This window comes from Hemiscyllium ocellatum, chromosome 20 (assembly GCF_020745735.1).
Source record: "Hemiscyllium ocellatum isolate sHemOce1 chromosome 20, sHemOce1.pat.X.cur, whole genome shotgun sequence".
NCBI classification, from domain to species: Eukaryota; Metazoa; Chordata; class Chondrichthyes; order Orectolobiformes; family Hemiscylliidae; genus Hemiscyllium; species Hemiscyllium ocellatum.
Genome location: NC_083420.1, coordinates 34,861,232 through 34,874,432, shown reverse-complemented (window position 1 = coordinate 34,874,432; position 13,201 = coordinate 34,861,232). Strand labels below are relative to the sequence as shown.

The 13,201-nt window shown below is 42.1% G+C and overlaps 1 protein-coding gene across 1 annotated transcript in view; it reads left to right on the top strand.

Moving 5' to 3' along the window:
* hs3st4 (heparan sulfate (glucosamine) 3-O-sulfotransferase 4) overlaps nucleotides 1-13,201 on the top strand; it is a 155,409-nt gene that overhangs the window by 45,243 nt on the left and 96,965 nt on the right. The window lies entirely within an intron of this gene.

Genomic DNA, 13,201 nt, shown 5'->3' with positions numbered 1-13,201 from the left:
ATCTTCAGCATCCACAGGCCTTTGTTTTAATTTAGTGGCAGGAGTTTTTTTGGTGTAGAAAGCACTTTAGCTGCTGGAACTACTTCCAATGTCTGACCTATGCCACAGGGCAGAGGCCAGGGTATTGTTGTGAACTGAGGGAGTGGAGCCAACAGCAGGTAAGAACTGAAGGTGGGGAGCAAGTGGGTTTGGAAACAAAGCTGGGGAGCTAGGCCCAAGAGTGAATGCAAAGCTGGGGAATAAGGCTTGGTGGAGATTTGAAGGCAGAGCAAGACCTTGGAGAGCTATGGCTCAAGGTTAGAGGGGCTGAGACCAGCTTTTGGGAGCAAAGAGGGTATCAGGCCAGAGCTCATACTGTGGGAGTGAGAATGCAATCCACAGAAGGAGGGAGGGTAAACCACTGGGACAACACTTTCAAAGTGTATGCCCTGGCACTGCAATGGACTGAATAATTTATTATTGTGTTAACTCATTCTGTGGCAGTAACATGGGTGTGTACCAGCTACTGATGATGGAGTGCCACCAGACATTAAAGCTTAATGTGATGAGCAATGGAAATTGAGGTTGAGAATTTCAAGTTGTGAATGTCAATGATGAGGAGCCAATGTAGGTCAATGAGTTTAAGGATGTTGGGTGAACAGGACTAGGTGCGGGAGAGGATGCAAACTTTGTTCGAGCTTAAGTTGAGTGGAATTTGGGAAGCTTGTCAGGAGAGCATTGGGATAATTGATTCTGAAGGAGACAAAAGCAAGGATGAGGATTTTTGTGGCAAATGGGCTGAAGCGAGGTTTGGGACAGGCAATTCTGAGGAGATGGAAGTAGGTGACATTGGTGCTAGTGAGAATATGAAATCTGGAGCTCAGTTCAGATTGAATTAGGGGGAACAGTAAGGTTGAAGCTGAGAGAGTGACTAGCGAGATGTTGAAATTGTCCAAGGGTATTGTATTTGTGGTTGGAGTGAGGGCAGTGAAATTTTGATGTTTCCAATGATAAACTGGAGGAAATGGAATTCAGTTTAACAATGTAGAGGCAGTGAAGGGGTCAAGACAATTAATAAAATGAAAGAAGTATTTGCATTTACACTACAGCTTTATGACATCAGGACACCACAAAGCACTTTACAGTCCATGAAGTATTTTTGAAATACTGTTACAGTGTAGCAAATGTGATGGCCAATTTGCACACAACAAGCTTCCACAAACAGCAATGTCATAATGTCCAGATCACTTATTTTAGTGGTGTTGGTTGACCGAGGAATTAGCTCTTTATCAAATAGTTTTATAGGATTTTTATATCCAGATGAGGGGCAGACAGATCCTTGGTTTAACAGCTCATCCAAAAGCCAACATCTTTCTGATGTTGCCTGAGCATTGCACAGCTTTGAAACTGAGGTACGACATGATGGGAGTCTTTAATCTTAGGCAAGCAAGTTGATAATGCTGAGATGGAGGAAAGACACATACAGGCAGAGAAACCTCTTTCTGCTTTGCAGTGCAGGCTAATGAAGAAAGCAGCCCATGTCGGACTGCAGTAGCTTTGAAAAAGGCACCTTAATAGAGTTTTCAATGCCTCTGACATCAATGAGATCAGGCTACATGTTTTTTTTTGTAACCTACTGCATGTCCCAGGGTTTTACAAAATCAAAAATGCTCTCTTGTAGAAAACTACACAGATTAATCTTCACCACATTTTATTTCTAGTTTTAATGGCAATTTTTTATTTTAATCCATATTAATAATCTGAAATATTTCAAAAATGTCCATAGTAATCTTCTGTTTATGACAAATAACAAAAGGCTTAGAGTTGCTATTCTGCTACTGTGCCTGATGGGCCTTTGGAGAGAAATAAAAGACCTTTTCCCTAAGCACCTAATCTATGCAGCATTGACACATAAATGTTGCTGTAAATACTGAAATGTATGAACTACACATTGAAAGCAGAGTTGACTTCTTTTATCTGAGCTGGATTCAAGTCTGAGTTTCTGAGAAATCCAATTACTCAATACTGGACAATCAGAAATGTTTTTCATTTAAATATTGGGAAGATTGAAGCCATTGTTTGTGGCTCCCATTCCACATTTCTTTCCCTGGATACCAGCTCATCCTTCTCCCTGACGACTGCCTGAGACTACACCAACCATGGGATCATTTTTGACTCCAAGATAAGCTTCCATCACACATTTGTGCCTGGAAATTACACCTATCTTTGCCAATGCCTCCAATTGTCTGCTGCTGAAGTCCTCATTAATGCCTAAGTTATCAGTTGCCTTGACTATTCCGCTGCATTCCTCCCTGGTTTCCCCACATTCTAACCACTACAACCTTAGTCATCCAAGTCTCTGCTGATCATGCCGATATTTTAACCCAGCGCTGGCTTCCTTCCGTTCTTGTGATCATTTACCTTGATTGGTTTCCAATTAAACAAAATCTTAATTTTAAATACAGAATAATCTCAGTTATCCAAACGTCAATTATCCGAATTCCAGATTATCTGAAAGAGATGTCAAAAACATTATCTGTTATCCAAACACTCAGTTATCTAAACAATCAGTTATCTAAACAAAATATACACCAGCCTGTCTCATTTGGATAATCAAGGTTGTTCTGTACTCATCCCTTGTTTTCAATCTTCACATTTCCTTATTTCTGTGATCTCCTTCAGTCCTGCAAACCTAAATTCTGGCATTCAGTGTCCTCCATTTCAATTGCTCCACAGTTGGTGAGCCAGTCTTCAGTTCCCTAGGCTTTAAGTTCTGCACATTCTTTCTCTTCACCATTCTCCCTTGTTTTCTTCCTTTAAGGTAGTCCTTAAAACCTCCAGTTATAGACAGATGTTTGGTGATCCGATCTTTACAAACATTCGAACAAGGAACAGGAGTAGGCCATTCGGCCCCTCCAACCTGCTCTGCAATTCAATAAGATCATGGCTGATCTGATTTTCACCTCAACACTACATTCCCCAGTGATCTTTCATCCCCATGGTAATCAAAAATATGTCTACCTGGGCCTTAAACATATTTATCGATTCGGCGTCCAATGCCTTTTGAGGAAGGGAATTCTAAAGATTGACAAAGGTACGAGATCAACTTTTCTTCATTTCTGTCTTAAACGGATGACCCCTTAGTTTAAAACTATGACCCTTGGCTCTAGAGCCCCCCCCCAAGAGGAACATTTACCTCAGCAAGTCCCCTCAGGATCATTTATATGTCAATCAAGTCACACCTCACATTTCTATCCTTCAAAAGATACAGGCCTGTCTGACTAGCCTTTCCTTGTAAGGAAATCTGCTCATTCCAGGTGTTAGTCTAATAAACCTTCTCTGAACTACTTCCAATGCATTAACATTTTTCTATAAGTATTGTGACCACTATTATACACTGTGCTGCACATGTAGTCTCATTAATGCCCTGTTTAACTAAAGTATAACCTTGCACTCTTGAATTCAATTCTCCTCGCAATAAAATGTAACATTCTATTAGCTTTGCTGATTACTTGTTAACCTCCTGTGATTCATGCATTAAGACTCCCAGTTCGCTGTGTATCTCGGAGCTCTGCAACCTCTCACCATTTTGATAATGTGTTTCTTTTTCATTCGTTTTACCAGAGTGGACAATTTCCCACATTTTACTCGCTTTTTAAAAATTCATTTCTGGGTGTCAGACACCGCTGTGTGGGCCAGCATTTATTGTCCATCCCGAATTGCTCTTGAAAAGGTGGTGGAGATCTGCCCTCTTGAACTGCTGCAGATCACATGTTGCAGGTCGACCCACAATGCCACTGGGGAGGGAATTCCAAGATTTGGACCCAGTGACCGTGAAGGAACAGTGATATATTTCCAAGTCAGGATGGTGAATGGCTTGGAGGGGAATTTGCAGACAGTAGTGTTCCCACATATCTGTTACCCTTGTCCTTTGAGAAGGTAGTGGCCATGAATTTGGAAGGCGTTGTTTAAAGAGTTTTGGTGAATTTCTGCAGTGCATCTTGTAGATCATGTACATTGCTGCTATTGAGCATCGGTGATGGATGGAGTGAATGCTGTGAATGTAGTGCTAACCAGGCTGGCTGCTTTGTCCTGGATGGTGTCAAGTTTCTTGTGTTGTTGGAGCTGCATCCATCCAGGTAAGTGAGGAGTCTTCCACCACATTCCTGACTTATGACTTGTACAAAGTGGACAGGCTTTGGGAGTCAAGAGGTACATTACTGCCACAGTATTCCTATCCTCTGACCTGTTCTTGTAGCCACTGTATTATGTGGCAAGTCCAGTTGAGTTTCTGGTCAATGGTAAACCCCAGGATGTCTACAGTGGGGCATTCAGTGATGGTAACACCATTGAATGTCAAAGGCTAATGGTTAGATTGTCTCTTAGAGTCATAGAGATGTATAGCATGGAAGCAGACCCTTCGGGCCAACCTGTCCATGCTGGCCAGATATCCCGACCCAATCTAGTCTCACCTGCTAGCACCCGGCCGGTATCCCTCCAAATCCTTCCTATTCATATAGCCATCCAAATGTCTTTTAAATGTTGCAATTGTACCAGCCTCCACTACTTCCTCTGGCAGCTCATTCCATACATGTATCACCCTCTGCGTGAAAAAGTTGCCTCTTAGGTCTCTTTTATATCTTTCCCCTCTCACCCTAAACCTATGCCCTCTAGTTCTGGACTCCCCCACCCCAGGGAAAGGACTTTGTCTATTTATCCTATACATGCCACTCATAATTTTGTAAACCTCTGACACTCCAGGGAAAACAGCCCCAGCCTGTTCAGCCTCTCCCCATAGCTCAAATCCTCCAACCCTGGCAACATCCTTGTAAATCTGTTCTGAACTCTTTCAAGTTTCACAACATGTTTCGGATAGGAAAGAGACCAGAATTATAGAGTCATAGAGATGTACAGCATGGAAACAGCCCCTTCGGTCCAAACCATCCATGCCAACCAGATACCCCAACCCAATGTAGTCCCACCTGCCAGACCCCTCCAAACCCTTCCCAACACGGCCTAACCAATGTCCTGTACAGCCGCAACATGACCTCCCAGGAGATGGTCATTGTTTGGCATTTGTGTGGCATGAATGGTAATTGCCACTTGTCAGCCCAAGCTTGGATATTGTCCAGTTCTTGTTGTATTTGAACTTGGACTGCTTCAGTGTCTGAGGAGTTGGTGCTGAACCCTGTGCAATCATCGACAAACATTCCCACCTCATTGTGGAGAGAAAATCATTGATGAAGAAACCAAAGTTAGTTGAGCGTTGGACACTACTCCTGCAGAGATGTCCTGGAGTAAGATGACTGATCTCCGCAACAATCTGTCGAATCCAGGTATGACTCCAACCAGCAGGCAGTTTTCCCCCGATACTGATTGATTCCAATTTTGTTAGGGCTCCTTGATGCCACGCTTGGTTGAATGCGGCCTTGATGTCAAGGCTATCTCTCTCACTTTGCCTCTGGAATTCAGCTGTCTTGGTTCATGCTTGAGGTCAGGAGCTGAGTTACCCTGGTGGAATCCAAACTGGGTGTCGCTGAGCAGGTGCTGCTTGATTGCACTGTTGATGACACCTTCCATCACTTTACTGATGATCGAGAGTAAACTAATGGGGTAGTAATTGGCCATTTGCCCTGCTTTTTATGTACAGAACGTACCTGGGCAATTTTCCAGTGTCATAACCTATATCCCTTTGTAGGCTCCTCATTAAAAAAAATAATTCACTGGATTATGGCGTTGCTGAGCAGGTTAGCATTTACTATCCAACCATAATTACAGAGAGGGCAGTTAAGAGTCAGCCATGTTGCTGTGGGACTGGAGTCACATATAGGCCTGACCAAGTGAGGGTAGCAGGTTCCTTCCCTCAGGGACACTGTCATAATCCGATTAACCAATCAACAACAATTTTATGGTCATCATTAGACACCTAATTCCAGGTTTTTGTTGACAATATTTGGTTGTCCTTTACCTACAGCACAAATTAATTACTCAAAAAACTTTAATAACTTAGTTTTGTCAAAGGGAAATCATATTGAACTACATTGGCTCTATCTGACTACTTTGAATGTATTGAAGTGCCTTATTATAATGTCTAATAATAGCTTCTAATGTTTCCCTATGATAGATGTTAAGCTAATGGCCCTGTAGTTTCTACTAACTAGCTAATTCTCTTTTAGGTTCCAACAGTTTACTCAGTTTACTCTGCTTCCCGTAATTGGAGTTTTCTTGAGTTCCTCCCTCCCTTTCAATTCCTTGTTAATAGCTATTTCCAGGATTTTACTTAAGTCCTCTTCCATTGAAATCCGCTGCAAACTATCTGTTCAATTCATCTGTCATCTTTTTGCCCTCCATTACTAACTCCCCAGACTCAATTCCTATAGGACCAACACTTGTTTAAATAATAGTTAGCAAAGCAGCTGAAGAAATGTGGTTTGGTGTTCTGCTTTGTTTAATGAAGCTCCCGTGAAGTACCTTGGGATCTATTGTTACACTGAAGACACTACATTAATATAAGTAGTTGCCGTTATTGATTAAGGTTCCAGTTCTCCTCTAGATTGAGTTTCGGCTCTCCCTGTGGGGTTAGGGTCAGTGTCCACTATAGATTGAGCTATTTTTGTGTCCATTGATTGAAGTTTGTTCCACTAAATTAAGACTCTGGTTTCCTTATATATTTGAAGTTCAAGTGCCTCTATGGATTGAGATTCCAGTTCCCCAATCAACTGAGATACTGTGTTTCTTTACTTTGGGGTTTCATCTCCCATATCGATTCTGGGACCAGTTCCCCTGCGGACTGAGGTTTCACTTCTCCTACAAATTGAAAATGCAATTCCTTGTTAATTTACCTGGGTTATTAAAAGGAACATAAATAATGAAATCATGTTTACTGCTCCTATTTCCAGCCATTCACGAGTCTGCATCATATGCAAAGACGGCATTTGCCTACTTTTTGAGGCCCATGCAGGGATGTAGCTTGCTATCACCCATTGTCTTGAGTCTCTTTAGCTGCTGCTTTTGCGGTAACTGAGTTTGCCTGTACCTAGCGGTGATGCATCTACCAAATCACCCATGTACTCAGCCTGGTGAGAGGAGAATATGGACGGAAGTCAAGTAATAGTTTAAAAAAAAACCCTCTATCTCATGAATTGTACAATTTTTTGGTTAGGCTCCTTTGCTGAATGCACTGGTTCCTGGACTAGTGGAGAATAGTGAGAAATTCTCTGAGATTGTGCCTCTGACATACATCAGTCTGAAATCTGACAGGAAGTTTTTATTGCAAACGTTTCGTCCCCTGGCTAGGCGACATCATCAGTGCTCTGGAGCCTCCTGCGAAGCGCTTCTTTGATGTTTCTTCCAGTATTTATAGTGGTCTGTCCTTGCCGCTTCCGGGTGTCAGTTTCAGCTGTCCGCTGTAGTGGTTGGTATATTGGGTCCAGGTCGATGTGTTTGTTGATGGAGTTTGTGGATGAATGCCAAGCCTCTAGGAATTCCCTGGCTGTTCTCTGTCTGGCTTGCCCTATGATAGTAGTGTTTTCCCAGTCGAATTCATGTTGCTTGTTGTCTGCGTGTGTGGCTACTAGGGATAGCTGGTTGTGTCGTTTCGTGGCTAGTTGATGTTCATGTATGCGGATTGTTAGCTGTCTTCCTGTTTGTCCTATATAGTGTTTTGTGCAGTCCTTGCATGGTATTTTGTAAACTACATTAGTTTTGCTCATGTTGGGTATCGGGTCCTTTGTTCTAGTGAGTTGTTGTCTGAGCGTGGCTGTTGGTTTGTGTGCCGTTATGAGTCCTAAGGGTCGCAGTAGTCTGGCTGTCAGTTCTGAAACGCTCCTGATGTATGGTAGTGTGGCTAGTCCTTGACAACAACTCACTAGAACAAAGGAGCCAATACCCAACATGAGCAAAACTAATGTAGTTTACAAAATACCATGCAAGGACTGCAAAAAACACTATATAGGACAAACAGGAAGACAGCTAACAATCCGCATACATGAACATCAATTAGCCACGAAACGACACAACCAGCTATCCCTAGTAGCCACACACACAGACAACAAGCAACATGAATTCGACTGGGAAAACACTACTATCATAGGGCAAGCCAGACAGAGAACAGCCAGGGAATTCCTAGAGGCATGGCATTCATCCACAAACTCCATCAACAAACACATCGACCTGGACCCAATATACCAACCACTACAGCGGACAGCTGAAACTGACACCCGGAAGCGGCAAGGACAGACCACTATAAATACTGGAAGAAACATCAAAGAAGCGCTTCGCAGGAGGCTCCAGAGCACTGATGATGTCGCCTAGCCAGGGGACGAAACTTTTGCAACAAAAACTTCCAGCTCGGCGAACAGAACCACAACAACGAGCACCCGAGCTACAAATCTTCGCACAAACCTTGATCTGACAGGATATTTGACAGCTCATGGCATCACAACAGGGCTGGATCCTGTCTTCAGCTGCTATGCAGACATTTCTGGGGAACGAGTCAGTACAAAGATGTCTGTTATTTCTTCCTTTTTGGTGTGGGCCACTGAAAGTAATTGAGATCAGCTTACACAGCTCAGGCTGGGTCTAGAAGTTGGAGAATTGATTACCTACAGTGGGTAGCTCATCCATTGCAATGTCATTAGGCAACAATTTACTTACTAGTCAATAACTTTGTTTTTTTCCCTATCATAGAGAAATGTCCAAGGCACAGTAGGATATTAAACTGACAACTTGGTGGACTTCAGGCCAAGAAGATAAATTGAACTAGTTTTCGCCTTTTAGGTCTTGGAGATAAATTACTGTGTCAACTTTATGTATGTAAGAGTCTCCATCTAATTCAAAACTATGTACACTCTGTAATTCAACCCCTGACCATACATTACCTGATATATCTTCCACAAGTCGTGTGGGAAAGGCCTTGTCACCGAGTTTTGTCAAATCTAGGTAGGCAGCTCAGTAATGAGTTGCTGCGGGCTAGGTATAAACTGTACTAAGGGCTGAGGTGAATTCAGTTAGGATACTCCATGGGCACCAAGCTTCATAATTCACATAGGTTCTTGGAATGAGGCAGTGCAATTTGTGTTTTCTTTTGCAGTGCAGTGTTACCGCAATCCTGAATTCAGCAGGACAAAAAAAAAGTTTAGAAATTAACAGATCAAAGACCAAGCAAGCAGAATCAAACAGGAAAGAGTCCAATTCAGACTAACACATACTACTTCTGACACATCTTAGCCACAGTGCATGTTCCTAAAGTAACCTTGCATTGATCTCAGTAGTCTATTACACACTCCAGCTGAGTTTCTTTTTGATTGACTTCAGTTAGGTCGTGTGTAGAATCAGCCGTCCATTCACTATCAACTCTTTTGTAATTTTACTCAATGGCAGTTTCAACTTCACTCATCCAGCTCTCACTGCCTGATGGAATGAAGAACCAGCAGAGGGACCAGGAAAAGGAAGGCACTGGGCAAGCTACAAAGATGCATATATTAGCGTGGTCATGGCATCCATGACCCTCAGAATAATTTTATGAGGCTTAATAGTCAGCCAAATGTAATTCAAGAGGATGAAGAATCAGGGCTACCTCCATCCAACAGCTTTGTGTTATCACAATCGTTCTATTTATTCTGTTTGATGCAAAATGTATCCCCACAAAAGTAAAGAAAAATAATTATTTATGAATAAGATGATTAACCTCAAGAACAGGTGGAATTAGATACTTTGCATAAACTAAAACCTTCAACCTCTATTTAATGCCTTACTGCATGACTGCCAACATTCAGAGACGCCAAATCACCTGTCCACGTTAAAACTCACGCATCAAAACACATCTTCAAGCTGCCATTTACTGTCAAGGACACAATGGTTTAAGTAATTGTGGCTCTGTGATGAAGCGAAAGGAAAACATACAGATGGCCCTTGACTGACTAGTGGGTACAGTTGCATAGCAACCAGTCACTGACTACCAGACTGAATGAGGGAAAAAAAACACTGTGCGTCAAAAGGATTGTTCTCCAAAGAATAGAATACTTCACCAAACAATTATCTTCACGCTTCAGGGCTATGGTTTAACTGATTTGTGTGGCTGTTGTTCTCCAAAAAGAAATTGAAACGTACCTTCTGAAGGCAGAAAGACTGCTATTATAGGGTTTTATGCAGAATTTTGTTAATTTTTACTTCTGTGTGAAGGTTTTAGTTTATACACTGCAGAGCAGAACAACTGTGTAGATTCTCTATGGAGGACCAGAGCTTCTCAAATATTAAGAAGTGCCTTGAGGCGAATCTTGGCTGCACAGCATTACCTATGAAGTTGGATTGATTGAACCAGTGGCTCTGCTGCAGTGCACCATGCCTACTCTATCTAGTGGGTATGCCAATTAGGGAACACTTCCTGCTTTCTGAGCACAAAGTACTTGCAGAGTTACAGCACTCTGTTTATTTGTGCAGCAAATACCAAGATCAGCACTTCCTGTACATGTTCATTTGCGTTGGCAGTGTGTCTGGCAACATGAAAACAAACCAGTTGCCTTGATACAAACTAACGATAAAATTCAAGTTATCCATTTTGAAGTTCCGCACAGTCCTCAACCAATCCTTTATATTTAGTCCATCAATTATTTAGCAAGTATTTTATCTCTAAAACATGCTTCTGACAATTCAGTAAATGATGATAAGTGGACAGTTTATTGTACTACTTAGTTTAAGGACTCTCTTTAGGTAAAAGAAAGTCTACTAATTATATTGACAAAACCCTTTAGGAAAATAAAATTACTTAATATAAGACTTGAAATTATGACGATGGAATTAAGAGTCCCACTATCTGCCATTGCGCCTGTCCAATTAAACCTTTCTGCAGAGAGTCTTAAGAGACTGGATAAAGAGTTAGATTTCTCATAGAGTCTGAGATTGCGATCCCAATGCCAAATTGGGATTTGGGGTGAATTGTTGCTGACAAATTGTGTTTCTATGTGCTACAGTCATGGATTCCCCATTATAATGGGAAAACCGAGAAGTTTATCATTGTTGCCAACAGTCCTTAGTCAAACCAAGAGAACAGAGCCTTCAGTGAGGGAGTCCCAACACAGTCAGTCAAGAGGAATCTCCAATACCAGTCCAAAGGCCAGTTGTCCAGTTGGTGTAATCCCTATCAGGATCCCCTCCTCAAAGGGAATGAGGAGACCAATGTCATACGGTCTACCATTTGTCTTGGCTCGCTGTCACATCCTGATATTCTGATTGGTCAATTCTTGAGAGCCAAGATCTTACTTGATCACAGACCAGAAAATGACGCACATGATATGCATGCAGATGGGTAAAATTACCCCTGTTGTAAATGAGAGGGGGGTCATGGTCATGTCCGTGAACGGACAGGATTCCAACAGGAACGTTCAAGGTGTGCAGATAACCATGCTGCTATGAGATGACAACCCAAAATGGTGCTAAACTTCAAAGGAATCGACCTCATCTCAGGGGGTTCTCTGTAAGCCAGACACACGTCAACAAACCTCTATCGTCTCTGTGTATCTGTGTACTGTTTGCAAATGAAGAGAAAACAAACCACACACTGACAACTGTGGACAATCCTCCTAATTGCTGAGATAGGCTGGATAGTTTGAGAATAGAGCTGGTTGACTCAGCCTGTTCTAGTTACACGACACTCGTTTATGTAAATAAAGTTATAGTTTTCAGGTTTCTTACATTCCATTAGATTGCTTATTCACATAAATAAAAGTATACTTTATGGGAGTATTACTGATGGGAAGGAGAATGCCGATGATCATGTATTTGTCGATATGTTTAAATGGAATCTTGTAAATACGTGTTGATGGTAACTACACCACCAGAAATGAAGTGGTATATAATGTTAGTGATCTTACACACACTGCAAGTTGAAGCACTAATCTCTGTTAAAATTCTTTGTTTACACTCTTTAGCCTTGAGCTTCATCTGAGTTACATAGAAACAATAAGTGCTATAGCTTTTACCAAGGCTGTCTTAGGGGTACTGAGGGGACAGAGCAGGAAAGAGAGAGGAGAGGAGACAAGAAGTGAAAGAAAGGAGGAAATAGAAGGGGAGATGGAAAGGAAAGAGGAAAAGATGGATAGGAGACATGTAAGGAGAGAAAAAGACTTGTTGCAGCATGAAAGTAAGTGAGGTTTACAGAGCGAGGATTAGAAGATTCAGCAGAAACTCGCTTTGAATTGATTTGCTAGCTAAGTCGGAGTAGTATATGGATCAAAAAATTCAGAGTTTAGACCAGCTATAGAAAGCACAGAATATCCCTCTTCCGCTGCATGGTCCTCCTCTGCCTCAAATAATTCTTTCAGTTTTACTTTACAAATCCGATGACCCAAAGTAGCCCTTTCAGCTGAATTAGACTTTCTTTTTCTGAAGCCCCGAAGGTAATATTACAAATGTGTTATCGGGTCAGTGGCTGGGCATGAATCATACAGTTCTGTCCAGCTTAAGAGGATAATACTGAACCATGGGGCAGTGTCTCCTTGTCTCAAGTTGTGCTGACTGCTTTTTAACCATCCACAGACGCATCCTCTCTAGAATTCATTCTGCCGATGTGAATTTGGACTCAGTTTGAATTGCCGGTGGCAACAATGGATCCATGTGTGGATCAGAATGTCTGATGTAATCATGAAAACAAGTAACCATTGCAGCTCCTCTCGTGTTAACCCCTTAAACTTTATCTTGCATTTCCAAACAGTGTCCATTTACCCCATCCACTGGACCACCTCCTGCAAACTGGAAAGCCATTGGAAGAAACTGCGTGCCCATATTGTGGGCGCCAACCCTTACAAAACTCACTTTTCGGTTAGTGACAGCAGCTTGGATTTTTCAAAGGCATGGACATGGAATCTTAAGACAGTGGGACCTGTAATTGCAATATGAGCATTTCCAATGGGAATTTCGATGTTAAAATTCAATATGTGTGCATATGTCTCCATGTCACCAAGCATGATAGGAAAATAGGGGCATCCAACGAGGCTAAAGGTGAGTGGGTGCTATTAGAGCCAAAGCGCAGCCCTGTGATGGAATCTTGTCCAAACTGTAGGATGGGAGCCTGTCTGTGCACGGGGTTCTTGCTGCAGCATTTCGATGCTTGGTACCAGTATGTCCACAAGTACAGATTTAACGTGCAGAAGCATCCTACAAGTACATTGGAAGAGTTGCCATGAGGGTTGAGAGACGCTGCCAGGTATAGGTTTCCAGCATCCAT